General features: G+C 44.0%; 1 protein-coding gene across 11 annotated transcripts in view; it reads left to right on the top strand.

The window, feature by feature from the left end:
• Positions 1-19,695, top strand: part of LOC101946279 (leucine-rich repeat and fibronectin type III domain-containing protein 1-like protein) — a 226,402-nt gene that overhangs the window by 155,829 nt on the left and 50,878 nt on the right. For 4 of the 11 annotated variants that reach the window (XM_065571617.1, XM_024111798.3, XM_024111797.3 and 1 more), the window contains one exon: positions 34-227. The exons of 5 other annotated variants lie outside the window; for them this stretch is intronic. The gene's annotated coding sequence lies outside the window, so the exon portion shown is untranslated. Of the gene's footprint in view, positions 1-33; positions 228-8,261; positions 8,316-19,695 lie in introns of all 11 variants that reach the window. 2 more of the 11 variants (XM_005311123.5, XM_005311122.5) reach the window with 1 other exon arrangement.

Raw genomic sequence — 19,695 nt, 5'->3', positions numbered from 1 at the left:
TGGATAATCATTGATGCCTTTGTGTTTTGGCAGGCCTTACGTATTCCATGCAACATTTCCCCTCACCATGGGTGTTCCTCCATGGCTACCCTCATTCTGGTTTAGCCTGACAGTTGAAGAAGGTGTCCCGGATTGCGTGTGTACTGCCGCGTATGGGCAGCTACTTGGAGCCACAGATGAGTGCTGGGTGTGAAGTGAGGACCAGTGAAAGAGAACCACTCACGAGTGTGAGTGCTCTGACTTTCGGAGATATTACCTCTCCTTCTACATCCTATATACCCCACTTGTCCAAGGTAACGCCTGTGCAAAAGGCAAACACAAGGGCTATGCACCACTTACCTATTTCATGCTTAGTGAGTTATGATTCAGTCCTGCAAAGTGCTGTGCACCCTCATCTCATACTGGGCCTTAGATTCAGGAATAGCACCCTGGTCTCCTGGCCCCACACCAGTAGATTTCACTACCTTCCACGCCACCTGATTTTAGAATTGCTCCTCAGCCTTGGCCTTTTCCTGGTCTTCAAGACTGGTACTCTAAGAAGCTCATCCACACCCACATTGGGTATCAAAAAATATATTTTCCTGCTACAGTTCTGGCCCCTCACTTAAATAAAACCTCATCTCGTCAGCGGACCTCAGAGAAGCCATGTACTGTAATTTATTAATATCAAATTTTTGATTGAACCATCAAAGTCAAATAGAGTATCTTCTCTTCCTGACTTTGGATACCTCCGTTTCTTTTGCTTGCATAATATAAAGCAGCCAACCTGGGACTGGAGTCCTGCTGACATTGTAGCTTTAGAAATGGGTTAGTAAAAACCTACAAGTTTGATGCTTTCTGCTTTGATGGTATCTTTGAAGTCTTTGAAGAAGTGTAGCACACACTCCAGTGTCTCATTCCAGTGCAGGACTCAGACAGCTCCAAATCAAAACCTCCCCACTTTCCCCGTATTAGCCTGGTCATTAAATCGTTTGTTTATTTTTAAAGTCACTGAAGCAATTTTGCATTGTCTGTTTGCTAAGTAGACCAGCTAAGCCTGTGTGTGGGATTAGCTCTGTCCTTCAGTCCCTGCTGAGAATAGGAAGTCCTGGGCAAGAATCATTCTCTCTCTTATGTCTTTGGGAATACTTTTGAGTTCAGGAAGATGAAAGAATTTGCAGTGCTAGCTAACAAAACACAGCCAGGTAAAGAATAAACAGCCCTCAGTGTGAGCTTCATAGACTCTAGTATCTGAGATTTCAGCACTACAGCAAAATGTTCCCCCCCCCTCAAATTTAAAGTAGCTAATTGTAATTCATGCTATATCCTAAGCAAGAAAAGACTGCCTGCTGTCCCAAATATTGCTGAATTAGATGTTAAGGGTATATGAGTCAGAATATTTCCCACTCTTTACTGAGCGGCATTTATCCAATTTACATCACTTAGGTGTCAAGGATGTGTTTGCACAGCCATTTGCCCAACTTATGCACACGTTTCTCAGGATGAAACAGTTCAAAAGTATCCTCCCCAATGTTAGATTGAAAGGGCCAAGTCCCATGTTGACACACACCTTTTGCTGCCTCACTGAGATCAGTGGACTTGCTGAATCAATGGACCATGCAGAATTTGGCTCAGTCTGTGCAATCTACTGCACAGGAGTTTTGCATTTCAGCAATAATGTTTCATTCTCTAGGACAGGGGTGGCCAACCAGTGGCTCCGGAGCCACATGTGGCTCTTCAGAAGTTAATATGCGGCTCCTTGTGTAGGCACCAACTCTGGGGCTGGAGCTACAGGAGCCAATGTGCCAGGGGGTGCTCACTGTTCAACCCCTGGCTCTGCCACAGGCCCTGCCCCCACTCCACCCCTTCCCGCCCCCTCCCCTGAGCCTATTGTGCCCTCGCTCCTCCCCCCTCCCCTCCCAAGCCTCCTGCATGCCACGAAACAGCTGAGGTGCGGGTAGGGAGGGGGAGACGCTGATTGGCGGGACTGCCGGTGGGTGGGTGGCGCTGGGAGGGGGGAGCTCATGGTAGGCTGCTGACGTATTCCTGTGGCTCTTTGGCAATGTACATTGGTAAGTTCTGGCTCCTTCTCAGGCTCAGGTTGGTCACCCCTGCTCTAGGCAGAGCGATGGAGGGTGACCAAATGACCATTACAATGTTAACATGTCTAGTAGCAGACTGCTTGAGGAAAGCTAACAGTAAGATATATATTTTACTTATACTTGAACAATTGTATACCAGAAATCTGCATGCTCTAGGGATGTAGTAGTCTAGGCAGGGCCACTGGCTCTATGAAGGAAGAAGACAGTAGTCTGAAAATCAGTATCATTTCCTCTAAAAGGAAGATAAAGTTCTTACAGTAGTGTATTTACCTCAGATTCACTGTAAATATCCCAGAATGTCTTCTGTTGAAAGTTATTATTGTGGAATTCGTGATACAGACAAATGTAAAGGAATTCAAATGCAAATGTTTAAATCCTCAACGCAGCAAGCTTATTTAAAAAAATAAAATACAAAAATAACCAAAAACAAACCCCAAAACAGTTGGAAGTGAAATAGGGCTGAAAGATAGTTTTGTGTTTTCAGTTAGGGTCTAGACATGATCTGATTGTCATAGAAATAAGTTTTTATAGGTACTACTGAACTACTAGAGACAGACATGTGCAGTCCTTTACACCTGTGCCATGAGGGTATCAAAGATAATGAAACCAAAATGGTAGCGTCTTGAGAATCAGAGCTAGACTCTGCCTTCTGACAGAGTCTGCCCATTAACTTCAGTGGGAGTTGGGTCTACTTCTGTCTCCCAGGGCAGAATGTGGCCCTTAGCTAAGACTCTGGATGTGCATATGATTGGGATTGTAGCCAAGCTTGATTATGCTTATTCTGTTGTTAATAATGCTTTGCTTTATAAATTATTTTCCCAGAGTAGGTGGAGAAGAACCTCCCGTCTGAACAAAGTTGGCATTAAAAGCGTGTTTGTTTTTTCTTAAGCAAAGTTTTTTTTTTTTAATGTCCTCTGGGAGAGAGTCGGCAGTGAGCATTGCCTCCCTTTCAAGTGTTTTGCATTTATTCCAGGTTTCAATAGGTTTCTCCAGAAGTACAGTATCTTGAAATATTGAGGAGAGACAGGGTAGAGTAAACTCACTCAAAGTCCAGGAAGTCATTGTCAGAGGGAGAAGTTGATAACAGACAATTGGAAATTTTATACACTGTGTGCTATCTTGTCATAGCATCTGCAAATCTACTCCCACAGTTTATAGTGGCAGATATGAGAATTATTTAAACATCATTGAAACCTGACAAACATGATTAAATTAGATGTATATCCTTCATCTGATTAGTGCTCTGGCCAGAGGTTGACTATAGGCAGTAAATACTAACATTTTTAGGCAGAAATTCCAAAAGAAAATTTGAGGCTCACTACAATTCTGATAATTTTCCTTTATTTCCTGTTTGTAAAACATATTAATAAACGTGATCCAATTATCATAATCTTTCAACACAAAATACAAGCACAGGATCCACTGAAGAAAATTGACCAGAATGACTTGTCACCACAATCTTAATGACTTTGTTTTGATAAGGGAGCAATATTTCCACAGAATGTGTTCATTGAGTAACTTAAAGGGAGGCCTGCAAGAAAAAACTGCAGTGAGTGGTGGTGGTGACTCAGTAGGAGGCAGATCTTGCTTCCATTGACATCAGCAGGTTGGGAGAGGGGGCTGTGCAGGTGAAGGCATGAGACTCTCTTTCTGGAGAGACATATGAAACCCAGGTTCTGACTGGTCATTAAAGTTCCAAATGAACTCTCTGTAAGAGTTGAGCTATTAGTCCCCAGTGCCCTGTCCAGCTCAGAGTTATTTACTTATTCTCCTGAATTGCTGTATAGAGTTGTTCATCTCATGGGTGATTGTATTTTGGACTGTACACTCTGTGGGGCAGGGACTTTATCTTCATTTGTTTTGGTAAAGGGTTGGGCACACTGTGGGCACATTACAGTCGAAATAATAGCAAGAATAATTATTTCAGTTATGAAGAAGGTATTTTCTGTGCAAACAAAAATAAGTGTGTGGGGGCGGGGGGGGGAGAAAATGAACACATAAGTTAAGGCCAGATTCAGCTTGGTATAAATAAGTGCAACTACACTTAGGTTAATGGTGGTAAACCAATGTTGAGGTTCTGCTGCAATGTATACATTTGTTTTGTTGCAGCATGTTCTGGAATTCTTTGGGAAGAATGCATATATAACTGTAACATATTATTGTAATATGTGGATTTTATTATTTAATATTGTAAGGGACGTTTCCTAAAATTAGCTGACTTGCAAGAAAATATTTATGTTCTTGGCTATTGTATGTAATTGCACCACTTGAGCTTAGTTAATAAGACTTGAGGTGCAGGAGAGGTAATAATTCACCTTACCCCCTCCCCTCCCCCCCCCCCCCCCAGCACCAAACTGTGAAGGGTTTAATCTAGATGTAAAGCAGTGAACATTGTGGGGTTGCAGCTCATTTTATATAAAATTGCCACTTCTGTTCTAAAGGGAATTACAGTTTTACATATTGATATAGTATTTTTCATAATGTATGTTAGCTGATAGTTTAATTTCACATAATTGACTGCAACATATTTTATAAGCAGTGTCTCCATGACTTAACAGTCAACTTGGCCTTCATGAAGGAAAGTAAAACACCCTAATAAATTATAGGCAACATGAATGAATGACCGGGTGAGGCAGAACTGTAAAAGGTGTGGTGGTGATATATTATTTTTGTACATCCAAATTCAATATTCTGAGATGTTTAACAATTGTAGGCACATTAACTTTATGGCAAATATTAAATGTCCATATCAGAAAGGAGTCATACACAAGGGAAAGTTATGACCCTTGACTCACCTTATAGCCCTGTATACATAGAGAGAGCTGTTTTATAGCACTTTAAATTAGTGAGATTATAGCACCACTAAACACTTCTCATAAAGTTTTATCCAGACCTTGCTCATAAGATGGTTTCAGTTTAAGCAACAAGAAGTTCCAGTTTGCAGAGTAGTGAGGAGTCATTTAATTAAATATTTTCACAGTCTTGTAAAATATAATGTAACCAAACTACTTCAACACCCCCCCAACACGCCCCTCCCCCCTCTCAAAACCCCCCCACTCCTATCCCCACAACTCCTGGACCCTGCAGAGGGGAACACCTGGGTCTTGACTCCACACAGAGGGAACTGGGTTTTTTACTAGCTTCCCACAATGGCCCTTCCCCAACAAGTGTCCCAGGAGGAGGTTGTGGCCAGAGGGAGTTCCTGGTGCCCTGTCTTCAGTGGAGGCATAGCACCAGGGACTATGGGGAACTGCCTGGCATGGATCCTTCAGGTTCGGGAATGGGGCCAGTAGTCTGTTCTGTGGGGAGAGAAATCCTGCCTCACCGAGAGGGTAGGAGCTCCATCAGAGTACCTTTGCAGAAGGAGGTGGAGCTCTTCTAGGGGGGATCCTCACTGAGCTAAGAGCAGGAGAGGGACTCTGCTGGGGGACCCTAGCTGAGGGGGAAGGTGGCCCACGTTATTCATTTTTATTTCAACTGAGTTGTGGAAAAATGTCTGGACTTGTTTTCCAGTATTGTTTCATTCCCAGTGTAACCTTTCTGCCTGGTGGAGTTGGAAGCAAAAAGGGGCAAGTTCAATATCTTGGGGTTTCTCTTAACAATACAAAACGGAACTGGCTTGAGCCCAAACCCAGTAGTCTGGGGAAACTTTACACCACGCTTGGGCGCCTCCAAGAGGCAGTACTTCCCCATGCGCAAGTAGTGAGTCGGTGTATAACACAAGAGAGCTTTCATTAAAAGGGAAAGGGAACCAAAGCATTAGTTTGGGAAAACACCACACCCACATTCAAAAGATTGCGACCATAAGCAAACGCAGCCCCACTATGTGTTCAGCAGTGTTCTTTGCCTCAGTTTCACACCTTGCAGTGTGAAAGTCTGACAAACAAATGTCCCTTTAACACATTGCTCCCCTCTCCCTCCGCTGCACCCCATTCACAGTTTCTGCAACTGGCTCACAGCTGCCACTGTATCTCTGCCACCACTGCCAGACACTGCTTGCTGCTTCCAGGACATCACATTCTGAAATTCTGCCACTTAATCCAGCTCTTAGTGATTTCCGCTGTCACCAATTTCAGCAGGTAGTGGGGAACTTTACAGCAAGTATTTGTTGTCAGCGCTGTCATTAAACACTGGAGAGGAACAGGTCAAATGGTGTCTAGGTCTGTTTAAACAACATCCACACCACCTAATAGGAACACCTGACCCCACCCACACTCATCTTCACCAAGATTTGGCATCCCTACTCCCAGTTTAGCACGTGAGATTATATTTAGGGTGACCCCTCAATCAGAGGATGCAAGGAACAGTTCAGATGCCCTGTACTCTCACAATAAGGATAACATCATTTCATTACCCCTGCATTCAAATTTAATTTTTTTATTGAAGTTAAATGTTTAAAATTAAATGTATACAAGTTAAGAGGGAAGGTACTGTACATCTGGGGTCCAGCTTGAGTTATGAGGGATTACAGGTATCTGTTACAAGGATGAAGAGATACATACAGATCACATAACCAGCATAGACCCAGGTTGGGGTGCGGGAGTTTTTAGAGCATCAATGGATAAGTGGGCTCAGGTACGCCATGCATGGAATTTATTAAGAGTCCAAGTCAGTATCGGTGTAGCGAATAAGTACATGGGTGGGGTGCGTCCCTTGGTTCTTCAGGGAAGGAAGTGGGTTATTTCCCTGATCTGCGGTCTCGGTTACTCAATTTGGTATTGATGGTGTCCTGTGATGTGTTCCATATAAATGTCTCTGGACCACCTGATGGTGTCGGACACCATGAGCTGTCTCATGAGCCAAGTGATTTGTAACCCAAAACCAGCCAAAATGGATCATTTTGGCAAAGCAGCTTCATCATGATACACACCTAGGCAGAGTAGGTGTGTCTATGCGAACACAGTCTGCTCCTGAAATGTTTCCCCCCAGTGTGGCACTAGATGTCCGGGGAGACCTCATTGAGACCTTGCTAACATTTGTTAGTGTATTTAGGTCAAGGTGTAATAAAGCTTATGAGACGTTGGAGTAAAACTAATTTGAGTGACCATAAGAAACTGGAAATCAGCTTGGAATTTAGCCCAGGTTTGTGTGAATCCGTAACACTAGAAAGATCACATTTCAATGGCAGCCTAGAAACGTGCCACAGAATCGCCAGCCCCAAGTATAACAATCTGTGTTGAGTTCTGCTTCTTTCCCTTCTGGTTTTTTTGATCCTTTGGGGACACATTTTCAAGCTTTTCTCTGCAACTATAAGAATGAAAAACAGGCTTTTTAAAAAATAGGAAAACTAAGATCTTGTCATTACATGACTCCAAGAACTAGAACTTTAAGAGAAACACCAAATATTATGAAACTTAAAATAAAATAATGAGAGTTAACAATGCTGCTTCTGGTACTGGTCACAATAACAGTTAAGAAAATAATATAATAAACTGTCATATGGGCAAAATTTGTTTTCTTTCTTGAACTTCGTGTTGACTGGAAAATAAAATGAATCATGTTAGAATTACACGTAAACTAAGGATTAAAGTTGATTGGTTGTTTCAAAACAACAACAACAAAGCAGCTTTAGAGCTTTGTTTTATCTGATGGAATGTTGTTGTTTTTTAAAATCTACATTTGTGCTTTTCACCTTCTTAAACCCATACAATTTCCAGAAACTATTTTTCACGCTAGGAATAATTTGAACAACAGATTCTGTTACTGCTGTGGGAGCTGTGAAGCTGAGGTATTTTTAACAGTGCTATTTCCTTCACTGTGCTATTACTGTTTTATTCATTTCAGCAAATTATACAGTCAATGTCCAAAAAGTACATTCTTCTACATTCTTCACTTTCCTTTCATTTAGGGCTGTGTTGCAAAAAAGAATATTATTCTATCAGATTTATATCTCCCCAACAGTTTTTTACTGTCACATGGCGAATGTTCAGATTTGGTTGGTCTCACATCAGTTTTACTTCTTTACAAGTATTAATTTATGGGAAATGTTTCACTGCCTCTTCTATCTATCATGCTTTCCTAGATACTGTTGAGTGCCAATCAGCATGAATTATTTGAGAAAGACTCTGATTCTGCCATCCTATGCTTAATCATATATCTATCTGGGGATGGGGAGGTCTCTTTCTCTCTCATACTTTATGCTCCTCCCTCTCTCACTCTGTCTTCATCTTCGTTTTTCAGTTTTTGCAGGGATTCTACTGAAAAAAGGAGGCTCTGTCACCAGGCCCTGTAAAGGTATGTCTACCCTGCACACTAGGTCCAGGCTGTGACTCAGGTTCCATACTCACATAAATCAGTCTGATGCAGGTCAGCTAGCATGCAGGACTTGGTCCTAGGACCCTGCCAAGGGTGCGTAGTCAGAGCCCATGTCCCACTGTGACTCGAGTAGGGTGACCAGGTGTCCGGTTTTCAACTGGAACACCCAGTCGAAAAGGGACCCTGGCAGCTCCCGTCAGCACTGTCGACTGGGCCGTTAAAAGTCCGGTCAGAGGTGGTGCCGGGCTAAGGCAGGCTAGTCCCTACCTGTTCTGGCACCGTGCTGTGACCCAGAAGCAGCCAGCAGGTCTGGCTTCTAGGCAGGGGGGCCACAGGGCTCCATGTGCTTCCCCCACCCCGAGCACAGGCTCCCCAACCCATTGCCCAGTTTCCAGCCAATGGGAGCTGAGGGGCGGTGCCTGCAGGTGAGAGCAGCGCGCAGAGCCGCCTGCGCGCCTCTGCCTAGGAGCCAGGCCCGCTGCTGGCCATTTTCAGGGTGCAGTGCAGTCTGTGGTGCCAGGACAGGCAGGAAGCCCGCCTTAGCCTCCCGCTGTGCCGCTGACTGGGAGCCACTGCAGGTAAGCCTGCGCCCCAACCCCGAGCCCCAACCTGCTACCCCAGCCCTGAGCCCCCCCAAACCTGGAGCCCCCTCCTGCACCCCAAATCCTTCATCCCTGGCCCCAGCCCAGAGCCCATACCCCTCCCAGACTCCACCGCCTGCCCCAGCCCAGAGCCACCTCCCATACCCTGAACCCCTCATCCCCGGCCCCACCCCAGAGCCCTCACGCCCTCCTGCACGCCACCCCTCTGCTTCAATCCGCAGCCCCTTCCGCACTCTGAATCCCCCAGCCCGAGCCTGGAGCCCCCTCCTGCACCCCAAACCCCTTATCCCCAGCCCCAGCCCAGAGCCCACACCCCAACCCCCTGCCTCAATCCGCAGCACTCTCCCACACTCTGAATCTCTCGGCCCCACCCCACAGCCTGGAGCCCCCTACTACACCCCAAATACCTCATTCTCAGCCCCCACCCCAGAGCCTGCACCCCCAGCCTCCCCCAACCTCCTGCCCCAGCCCAGTGAAAGTGAGTGAGGGTGCAGGAGATTGAGCCACCGAGGGAGGGGGAATTTAGTGAGTGGGGGGGCTAGGGTGTTCGGTTTTGTGCAATTAGAAAGTTCAACCCTAGACTCGGGTCCAAGCCCTATCATTTTGCGGTGTGGATGCAGCTCAAGCCATAGACCTGAGTCAGAAGGTCTGCATAGAGCAATATGAATACATTAGCATGATTGTGAGACCCAGGTCCAGCAATTGTAAACCCAGGTTTCTAGTGCAGTGTGGATGCTCACATGTGGTTCCCATAGACTTGGGTTTACAGTGCAGTGTATGCTAAAAAGTCACACTTGGGCTCATGCTAATTTTCTCTAGCCCCAGGGGTTTCATTGAGGGTGCCTTACTCCAGTTCCCAGGAATTGCATTCCAGGCACTGATAGTTTCTGCATCTTCACTGAGTCAAACTGGTTTGGTCTCTCACTGAAGGTAGTTTTGGTCACCTCTGAGGTAGCCTGAACTCATAGGAACAAAGGGATTGACATACTTAATCAGACTTGCTGGTACGATATCATGTCACCAAGAGTGACCAGTTACAGGTTCTTCATAGGAAGGTGCAAGAAGCCCCGCACAGGCAGTTGTTATAGGATAACCAGGACAGTTGTGGATTAACCATTATCAGGACCTTGCATGTGACCCAGGAGCAAACAGGGAGCTAATGGAGTGGATACAGCTTTGGTATGATTTACTTATGGCTTCCAGGCCCCACACAGGAGGTGGGCTGCTGTTGTACTAGCTAGAATTTTTGATTGTCCCTGGCAGATATAGGTAGGTGGATTATAGTTGCTAGGTGCTCATCTGAGAGCTAGGAACTACTGAAGACCCTGTGTTGCTTTTCAGAAACACCAAAACATTCCCATTGCAGGAACATTTTGATGTTTCTGAAACAAAATATTACAGACTTTCAGTTCCACAAAAACAGCCATTTTTTTTTATTTTTGTTCCAATTTGGGATGAAAAGTTTTCATAGAATCATAGAATCATAGAATATCAGAGTTGGAAGGGACCTCAAGAGGTCATCTAGTCCAACCCCCTGCTCAAAGCAGGACCAATTCCCAGCTAAATCATCCCAGCCAGGGCTTTGTCAAGCCGGGCCTTAAAAACCTCCAAGGAAGGAGACTCCACCACCTCCCTAGGTAACGCATTCCAGTGTTTCACCACCCTCCTAGTGAAATAGTTTTTCCTGATATCCAACCTGGACCTCCCCCACCGCAACTTGAGACCATTGCTCCTTGTTCTGTCATCTGCCACCACTGAGAACAGCCGAGCTCCATCCTCTTTGGAACCCCCCTTCAGGTAGTTGAAGGCTGCTATCAAATCCCCCCTCATTCTTCTCTTCTGGAGACTAAACAATCCCAGTTCTCTCAGCCTCTCCTCATAAGTCATGTGCCCCAGACCCCTAATCATTTTTGTTGCCCTCCGCTGGACTCTTTCCAATTTTTCCACATCCTTCTTGTAGTGTGGGGCCCAAAACTGGACACAGTATTCCAGATGAGGCCTCACCAATGTTGAATAAAGGGGAACGATCACGTTCCTCGATCTGCTGGCAATGCCCCTACTTATACAGCCCAAAATGCCGTTAGCCTTCTTGGCAACAAGAGCACACTGTTGACTCATATCCAGCTTCTCGTCCACTGTGACCCCTAGGTCCTTTTCAGCAGAACTGCTACCTAGCCATTCGGTCCCTAGTCTGTAGCAGTGCATGGGATTCTTCCGTCCTAAGTGCAGGACTCTGCACTTGTCCTTGTTGAACCTCATCAGGTTTTTTTTCTGCCCAATCCTCTAATTTGTCTAGGTCCCTCTGTATCTGATCCCTACCCTCTAGTGTATCTACCACGCCTCCTAGTTTAGTGTCATCTGCAAACTTGCTGAGAGTGCAGTCCACACCATCCTCCAGATCATTAATAAAGATATTAAACAAAACCGGCCCCAGGACCGACCCTTGGGGCACTCCACTTGAAACCGGCTGCCAACTAGACATGGAGCCATTGATCACTACCCGTTGAGCCCGACGATCTAGCCAGCTTTCTATCCACCTTACAGTCCATTCATCCAGCCCATACTTCTTTAACTTGGTGGCAAGAATACTGTGGGAGACAGTATCAAAAGCTTTGCTAAAGTCAAGAAATAACACATCCACTGCTTTCCCCTCATCCACAGAGCCAGTTATCTCATCATAGAAGGCAATTAGGTTAGTCAGGCACGACTTCCCCTTCGTGAATCCATGCTGACTGTTCCTGATCACTTTCCTTTCCTCTAAATGTTTCATAATTGATTCCTTGAGGACCTGCTCCATAATTTTTCCAGGGACTGAGGTGAGGCTGACTGGCCTGTAGTTCCCCGGATCCTCCTTCTTCCCTTTTTTAAAGATGGGCACTACATTAGCCTTTTTCCAGTCATCTGGGACCTCCCCCGATCGCCATGAGTTTTCAAAAATAATGGCTAATGGCTCTGCAATCTCACCCGCCAACTCCTTTAGCACCCTCGGATGCAGCGCATCCGGCCCCATGGACTTGTGCACGTCCAGTTTTTCTAAATAGTCCCGAACCACTTCTTTCTCCACAGAGGGCTGGTCACCTTCTCCCCATGCTGTACTGCCCAGTGCAGCAATCTGGGAGCTGACCTTGTGCGTGAAGACAGAGGCAAAAAAATCATTGAGTACATTAGCTTTTTCCACATCCTCGGTCACTAGGTTGCCTCCCTCATTCAGTAAGGGGCCCACACTTTCCTTGATTTTCTTCTTGTTGCTAACATACCTGAAGAAACCCTTCTTGTTACTCTTAACATCTCTTGCTAACTGCAACTCCAAGTGTGATTTGGCCTTCCTGATTTCACTCCTGCACGCCTGAGCAATATTTTTATACTCCTCCCTGGTCATTTGTCCAATCTTCCACTTCTTATAAGCCTCTTTTTTGCGTTTAAGATCAGCAAGGATTTCACTGTTTAGCCAAGCTGGTCGCCTGCCATATTTACTATTCTTTCTACACATCGGGATGGTTTGTTCCTGCAACCTCAATAAGGATTCTTTAAAATACAGCCAGCTCTCCTGGACCCCTTTGCCCTTCATGTTATTCTCCCAGGGGATCCTGCCCATCTGTTCCCTGAGGGAGTCAAAGTCTGCTTTTCTGAAGTCCAGGGTCCATATTCTGCTGCTCTCCTTTCTTCCTTGTGTCAGGATCCTGAACTCGACCATCTCATGGTCACTGCCTCCCAGGTTCCCATCCACTTTTGCTTCCCCTACTAGTTCTTCCCTGTTTGTGAGCAGCAGGTCAAGAAAAGCTTTGCCCCTAGTTGGTTCCTCCAGCACTTGCACCAGGAAATTGTCCCCTACGCTTTCCAAAAATTTCTTGGATTGCCTGTGCACCGCTGTATTGCTCTCCCAGCAGATATCAGGGTGATTAAAGTCTCCCATGAGAACCAGGGCCTGCGATCTAGCAACTTCTGCTAGTTGCCAGAAGAAAGCCTCGTCCACCTCATCCCCCTGGTCTGGTGGTCTATAGCAGACTCCAACCACGACATCACCCTTGTTGCTCCCACTTCTCAACTTTATCCAGAGACTCTCAGGTTTTTCTGCAGTATCATACCGGAGCTCTGAGCAGTCATACTCCTCTCTTACATACAACGCAACTCCCCCACCTTTTCTGCCCTGCCTGTCCTTCCTGAACAGTTTATATCCATCCATGACAGTACTCCAGTCATGTGAGTTATCCCACCAAGTCTCTGTTATTCCAATCACATCATAGTTCCCTGACTGTGCCAGGACTTCCAGTTCTCCCTGCTTGAGTTTCCAAGAACTCAACATTTTTCAAAGAACTGGAAGTCCATTTCCTTGCCAGCTCTAGCCATATCTCCTCCAAGATGCAACCAAGGTAGCATTCTGGGTACTAATTTATGTTCCTTGCAGTTAAAAATATTTGTAAAGCACTGTTCTTCTTGTGAAATGGCTCAGAGAAAAACTATCTATGCTTGCACTTTTAAAGTATTGAAAAAGGAAGTGCATTTTCAGTCCTTTATGCCTCCTGCATTAAAACCTCCATGTCAAGAGATAAAAACATTCCTCAAAAATCAATACAGCCAGCCCCTGAAACCACAGTAACCAGATTTGCCAGTAGGTTCGTTCTCCTCCTGATCTGATTAGGAGAATTCCCATTGGAATAAACTTATTCTGACCCCAACAAGGAAACCACACAGAATGTTCTGAGTTTGCATAAAAGAAACTCATTACTAACCTGATAGACTTTTATTGGGTCTTCTACCTAGGCAAATCAATTTAAACTCTCCTCAGCGATCTGATTTCAGTTTTCTAATAGCTCTGATAGTGGAATCTCAAGGCTCTCCCCATTGGCAGAACAGATAGCAGAACAGTTTGGTTATGTGTCTGCAATGACTAATGGCTATGCTGCCCAATCCAGCGTACCAAGAGAGTCTCTAGGAAACACAAGTGCAGTGTTCAATTTAAAGTTATTCCTTTTGCATGGCTGCTCTTAGGATAGATTGTTCTGCTGCAATTTGTCTTGAAAGAGGTTCTCCTTTCACTTAGTCAGTGTAAATCAGCTGTAACATCACTGGATCTACACCTACATCAGCAAGAGGAGATTGGATCCTCGGGGTTTTTAGGAATCTTTTGGCAAACGATGATTTAGGGAGAGATTTTACTGCATAGGAGTCAATGGAAAGAAGCTCACCAACTCCCATGTGGCTGTTTAACTTTTAGGGGACACAAGCACCTCACAGGCCTGTTTTGTTTTAATTAGCGGTAGCTCAGAGCTTCAAAACTGGGATCAAGGTTTGGGTCTAAAGCCCAAACCCCACCACCAAGTTCTGCTATATTTGGATAAGAGGTTCAAGCCCAGACCCATCTTTTTTTTTAAGTCAGGAGCTCTACAGAGATTAAATTTCATTTTGGTACATCACTGGTTGTCATTGTTGATCTAGGAAATACATGCTAAATAGTTGTTCGTGGCTGTATGGAATTTGAATGGCAGAGAAATCCTGTGAGAGGGATACCTGATAAACCACATTACTGCTCTTGAAGGTATTTACTGAAGCCTAGAATCTGCCTGGCCCTTATTCAGCAAGATGGAGGGGGCGGAGAAGGGAAAGGGCAGCCCACAAAGGGACAAGTAGAATTGCAGCTGCTGTGCTTTGGAGAGTGCAGGACTGCTTCCTCCCAACTGCCCTGGAAGGACTTCGCACTCCTAAGGGGTGGTAAGGAGACAGGGGCAGAGTTCTGTCCCACAATGCACTGGCCAAAGGAGGGCAGAAGAATAAGCTGTATCCACAAAGGACTTTGGTAGTTGGTTCAGTTGTAAGAAGCATTCTTTTCCCTGAGGCACGATGATTCCCTGTGCACCCGTGTGAAGGGTTGGATCCCCTGGGAGCTGCCACCTGATGTGCAAAGACTACCTCTGCTCCTGTTTTCCCTGCCAGCTCAGGACTCCAGCACCCTGTCTTGCTGAGCCAGACACTCCCGTCTGCCCCAACACAGACCCAGGGTCTGAATTACTTGCCCCAAAGCTGCAGGTTTACCTGAAAACAGCTCACAGAAGTGTGCTTATCTTTAGCACTCAGATGCCCAACTCCCATTGGGTTCTAAACCCAAATAAACCCGTTTTACCCTGTATAAAGCTTATGCAGGGTAAACTCATAAATTGTTCGCCCTCTATAACACTGATAGAGAGATATGCACAGTTGTTTGCTCCCCCAGGTATTAATACATACTCTGAGTTAATTAATAAGTAAAAAGTGATTTTATTAAATACAGAAAGTAGGATTTAAGTGGTTCCAAGTAGTAACAGACAGAACAAAGTAAGTCACCAAGCAAAATAAAATAAAAATGCGCAAATCTATGTCTAATCAAACTGAATACAGATAAGATCCTCACCAGTTCCAAAATGCTCCCTTTTACAGACTAATCTCCTTTTAGCCTGGGTCCAGCAATCACTCACACCCTCTGTAGTTACTGTCCTTTGTTCCAGGTTCCTTCAAGTATCCTGGGGGGTGGAGAGGCTCCTTCTTTAGCCAGCTGAAGACCAAATGGAGGGGTCTCTCTTGGGTTTAAATAGACTTTCTCTTGTGGGTGGAGACCCCCCCTCCTCATTTCTATGCAAATCCAGTTCTGAGATGGCGTTCTGGAGTCACCTGGGCAAGTCACATGTCCATGCATGACTCAGTCTTTACAGACAGAAGCCATTGTCCACATGGTATCTTGTATGTCTACAGGAAGACTTCTTATGTGGATTGGAGCATTCCAAGATGCATTGTTCCCCAAGTGCTTCCTGATCAGGTACTTAACCTTGCGAATTCCTTCCTAAAGAAGCTGACCAAATGCCTCACAAAGCTTACTTTGAAATCAAGCAAGTATACAGACAATATTCTTAACCTCAAGTACAAAATGATATATGTGTACAAATACAATGAATAGATATAGTAGACCATAACCTTTACAGAGATATGTTACATGGCACAGGCAGCACAAAATATATTCCAGTTATGTCATATTCCCATAACGCCTTATGCAAGGTACCGTCACAACCCTGAAGTAGACAGCTGTGCATCATCCTTTACTGTCAGATGACCCCATATAATCAGTCTAGTCCTAAGGAGATAGGAGACACACATTTGCTCTGAAGCCCAGTTTGCCAATAGCAGCATAGGGTTAAAGAGAGCAATCTGAGTGGGATTATTTTGATAGATTAACTCAGGTTGCTCTCTCCATATTGGGCTCCAGATACCTTAATATATTACTGCTTGTAATAAGCTTGGAGATTTTGGGGTGGAAGTGCTACAGAAATGCAAATAATTCTTTTTTGTTGTTATTATTTATTGAAACCCAACATAAGTCAAATAGCCTCTACGGAAATTCAGGCCTTTGTTTTCCATTGCTGTGAGCACTTATAAGAGATTTAATAGAAAGCACTATAGCATTTTGATGTTTATGATCATTTGTTGTAAAGAATTGCAGGTGAAAAGGAGTCTCATGCTGTCTGGAGATGGTAGAACATTGCCTTTAACTTGTTAAATAGAACATTTACCGAGGAAGCCTGAGGGCTTTGGTTCTATTCCCTCCTTCACATCTTCTATGTTCATTCATTTCATTATGAGCACGTACAATATGTCAGTTTAATAAGGTGCTTTGTATGTGTGTATACAGTGTGACACTAGAGGCTTGATTTTGTAAGGTGCTCAGTGCCCTGAGTTTTGTAGGTTGTACAGAACTACTGCTACAATCCTGATGAAATCAAACAAGTAGATTAGGTAATAGACTTTATTAAACCACAAAAGTGGGTGTATAAAGTGCAGGGACTTGGTTGTGAATGAGTTTTGCATTGCTACAATTTATAATAGATTTTATAGTTTAAAAAATCCTCTTAATTGCTAATATTTGGCTAAGTCTGTGTGCGTAGACAGACAGTGAACCTAAGAATATCATGTATCACTGTGCTTACTTAGAAGTAGACTTACCTCCAGACAGTCCAGCACTGGGAGCTGCTCTGCCTCTAGATAAAATGTCAAACTAAAGCCCCATCTCTCTGTCCCATTATGTGGATATTGTGAAATTTCAGGCCATTTTTTAAAATTTAAGAGAGACACTGACACTCAACATTTTCTCTTACTTAACAAAACCACAGATTAATTGGTTTTAATTCAATCTTGTTGTTGGCAAATGAGCACAAAAGTTAACTACAATGGCCACATTGCCTCACCTGCTAATTGTTAATTTAAGGCGTAATCCTGCAAACTTCTACATAAACTGTAATGGGAGTTTTGCTTGCTCAGACACTAGAGTACTATGACCCATATAAGTAAATGGGGACATGCACACATTATAAGATCTGAATGCTGTCAGTGTGATTACAGATATTCATGATGGGATGGACCAGTGGCTGTGTAGCACCATTGTAGAGATATCATAATGGTTTCCTGGTATCAGCAAAGAGAAAGCTGGACTGGTTGACTAAGCTATATAATGTACCTGTCGTTATGGTATGAGTGTGTCATAGTCTATAGATTACTTTTCACTTTAGGCTTCAGGGATCACACAGCTTTTTCACAGCTGGCATGTCTAGATGTCTTTTAAACAACTCACATCACCAGTAACCTTTCTTGCTGTGTTTTGATTTTGCTTTCTGTCATTAAAATAGTATTGAGGGTCTGATTGAAGTTGACAAAAGCTAGGAAATCCCAGGACAGCTTTCTGTCCTTCACTCCAGTAAATATTATTAAATCTCATTCCATGTTTCAAATCTAGTAGTTAATAGAGATATCCTATCTCCTAGAGCTGGAAGGGACCTTAAAGGTCATTGAGTCCAGCCCCCTGCCTTCACTAGCAGGACCAAGTACTGATTTTACCCCAGATCCTTAAGTGGCTCCCTCAAGGATTGAACTCACAACCCTGGGTTTAGCAGGCCAATGCTCAAACCACTGAGCTATCCCTGTTCCCCCAGTGTAGTAAGCCCAGCCTTCTACATTTATTTCCTCACCAGTACTGTTGCTGGACTCAATGAGCTTGCAGAGGTGGACACCATACAGATTTAAAATATGAGAAAAGGCTGTCAAGGAATGGGCCTGATCCAAAGACCATTGAAATCAGTACAAAGACTCCCATTAAATTCAATAGGCTTTGGATCAGGCCCAAAGTTAGAGAATATGTCCAGTCTACTAAATTTTGTGGAGAAAGAAACCTGCCAAATAATTAGTAAGAAGTAGCATTTATTCCAGAATAGGTTAACACAAACTCATTTTAAAACTTTTTTGTTATAGTGGGGAAAAAAATCCATCAGAAACCACCAAAAACGTAAAATGCTCTTTAGTCTTGATAGAGCTTTATAACATTAACTAATTTAAGGCTTCAGATGTTGCTATTGTTCAGATCAGGTCTCATTGGGGAGAAATTTTGCTGCAGCTGAAAAGAATGAATTTATGCTGAATTTTTGTTCCTGCTAGTAACCCTTGACATACAGAGGCTTTTTCCTTTATAAGCACCCATCAGCCAAGCATCAGATGTACAGTAAATGCTTTAACATGTCAGTTGTGATTGTAAGGCGTTAGAACACAGCATAGGTGAGTAGTTACTTCTCTGAAACCTGCAGTCCCTGAACACACTTATAAATAGCGTTGAAGACTGCTTTGTCTCCTTCTACCCTGGTTATTATAATGTATCTTTGGAACCAGTCCAAGTACAGCTTTAGCCTGAGGTTAAAACCATTTGAATTTCTGTCCTCAACAAAAGTTTAACAATTCCAGAGGTCTCACACAGAGAGAGTAGAATAGGACAGACATAAAAATCTGTTCGCTTCATAGTCTTGTTGCTGAGAATTATCTCAAAGGTTATAAGTGCTCAATTCTTGATCAGATTCAATTTACATGGCTTTAGTCACAGCCTGTGATTTTTGTTTTTCTGGAATCTGTACACCAAACCTAGGCCATACTCCTAACATTGTTCAAGGGCATGTTTATACAAATCCGCTACTGCACGCTGTCCCGTGGAATTCTGAATCTAAGCTTTGGTGATACAACTGTGTCTATAATTAAGTCTGAAATGTTCCCAAAAACAGAGCCTGGCCCACATGAATGGCATAAAGGGAGGGGGTGGGGTAAAGCAGAGAGAATGCAGATATGATTCACACACTAGAACGTGGTGTGTTCGGAACCTGACTGAGGAGCAAACAGGCAAATATGGGAGTTTCAGAGTGTATAGCTAAGGATCTTGTGCTTGGAGATAGTGAGATTGGGTCAGTTTGTTATTGTTCTGTTTGTTCTATGCATATGGGTTGTGCACTTGGGGTAAGACAGGTTTGTTTTTATCTCAGGCCATGTGGCTGTGACCATTGGGCCTTTGATCAGCCCTGCTCTTTGAAGTCTGAGTGTTTAATTGCTCTCTTAGTGAGAGAGTGTAACTAAGCATCGAAGCTCAGGATGAAAGTCAGTTGTGTGGCAAACTTGCAAGCAGCAAACAGGAGTGTTTTGAGAGGGAGTTTAAGAGACTTTCTTTCTAGGTACAATGCTGTGTTCAGCCTCATGATGGCCAGTGATGGAACCGTATTTATGACTGAAATGGATGTGCCATGTTTTCTTTCCTGCCTGAAGCCAGAAAGGACCGTTGGAATGAAAAGTGTTTCATCATCATCATGTGATATGGCTATATCATCTGGGTTTTTCCCAAATGCAGAAGAGAAATATTTAATGAATACTGCCTTTTCTGCATTATTAATGACAATTCTACCATTTCCATCCATCCTGGATAGCACTGACTC

The sequence above is a fragment of the Chrysemys picta genome, chromosome 17 (genome assembly GCF_011386835.1).
Source record: "Chrysemys picta bellii isolate R12L10 chromosome 17, ASM1138683v2, whole genome shotgun sequence".
In the NCBI taxonomy this organism is placed as follows: Eukaryota; Metazoa; Chordata; order Testudines; family Emydidae; genus Chrysemys; species Chrysemys picta.
This window is presented reverse-complemented; position numbering and strand designations above follow the sequence as displayed.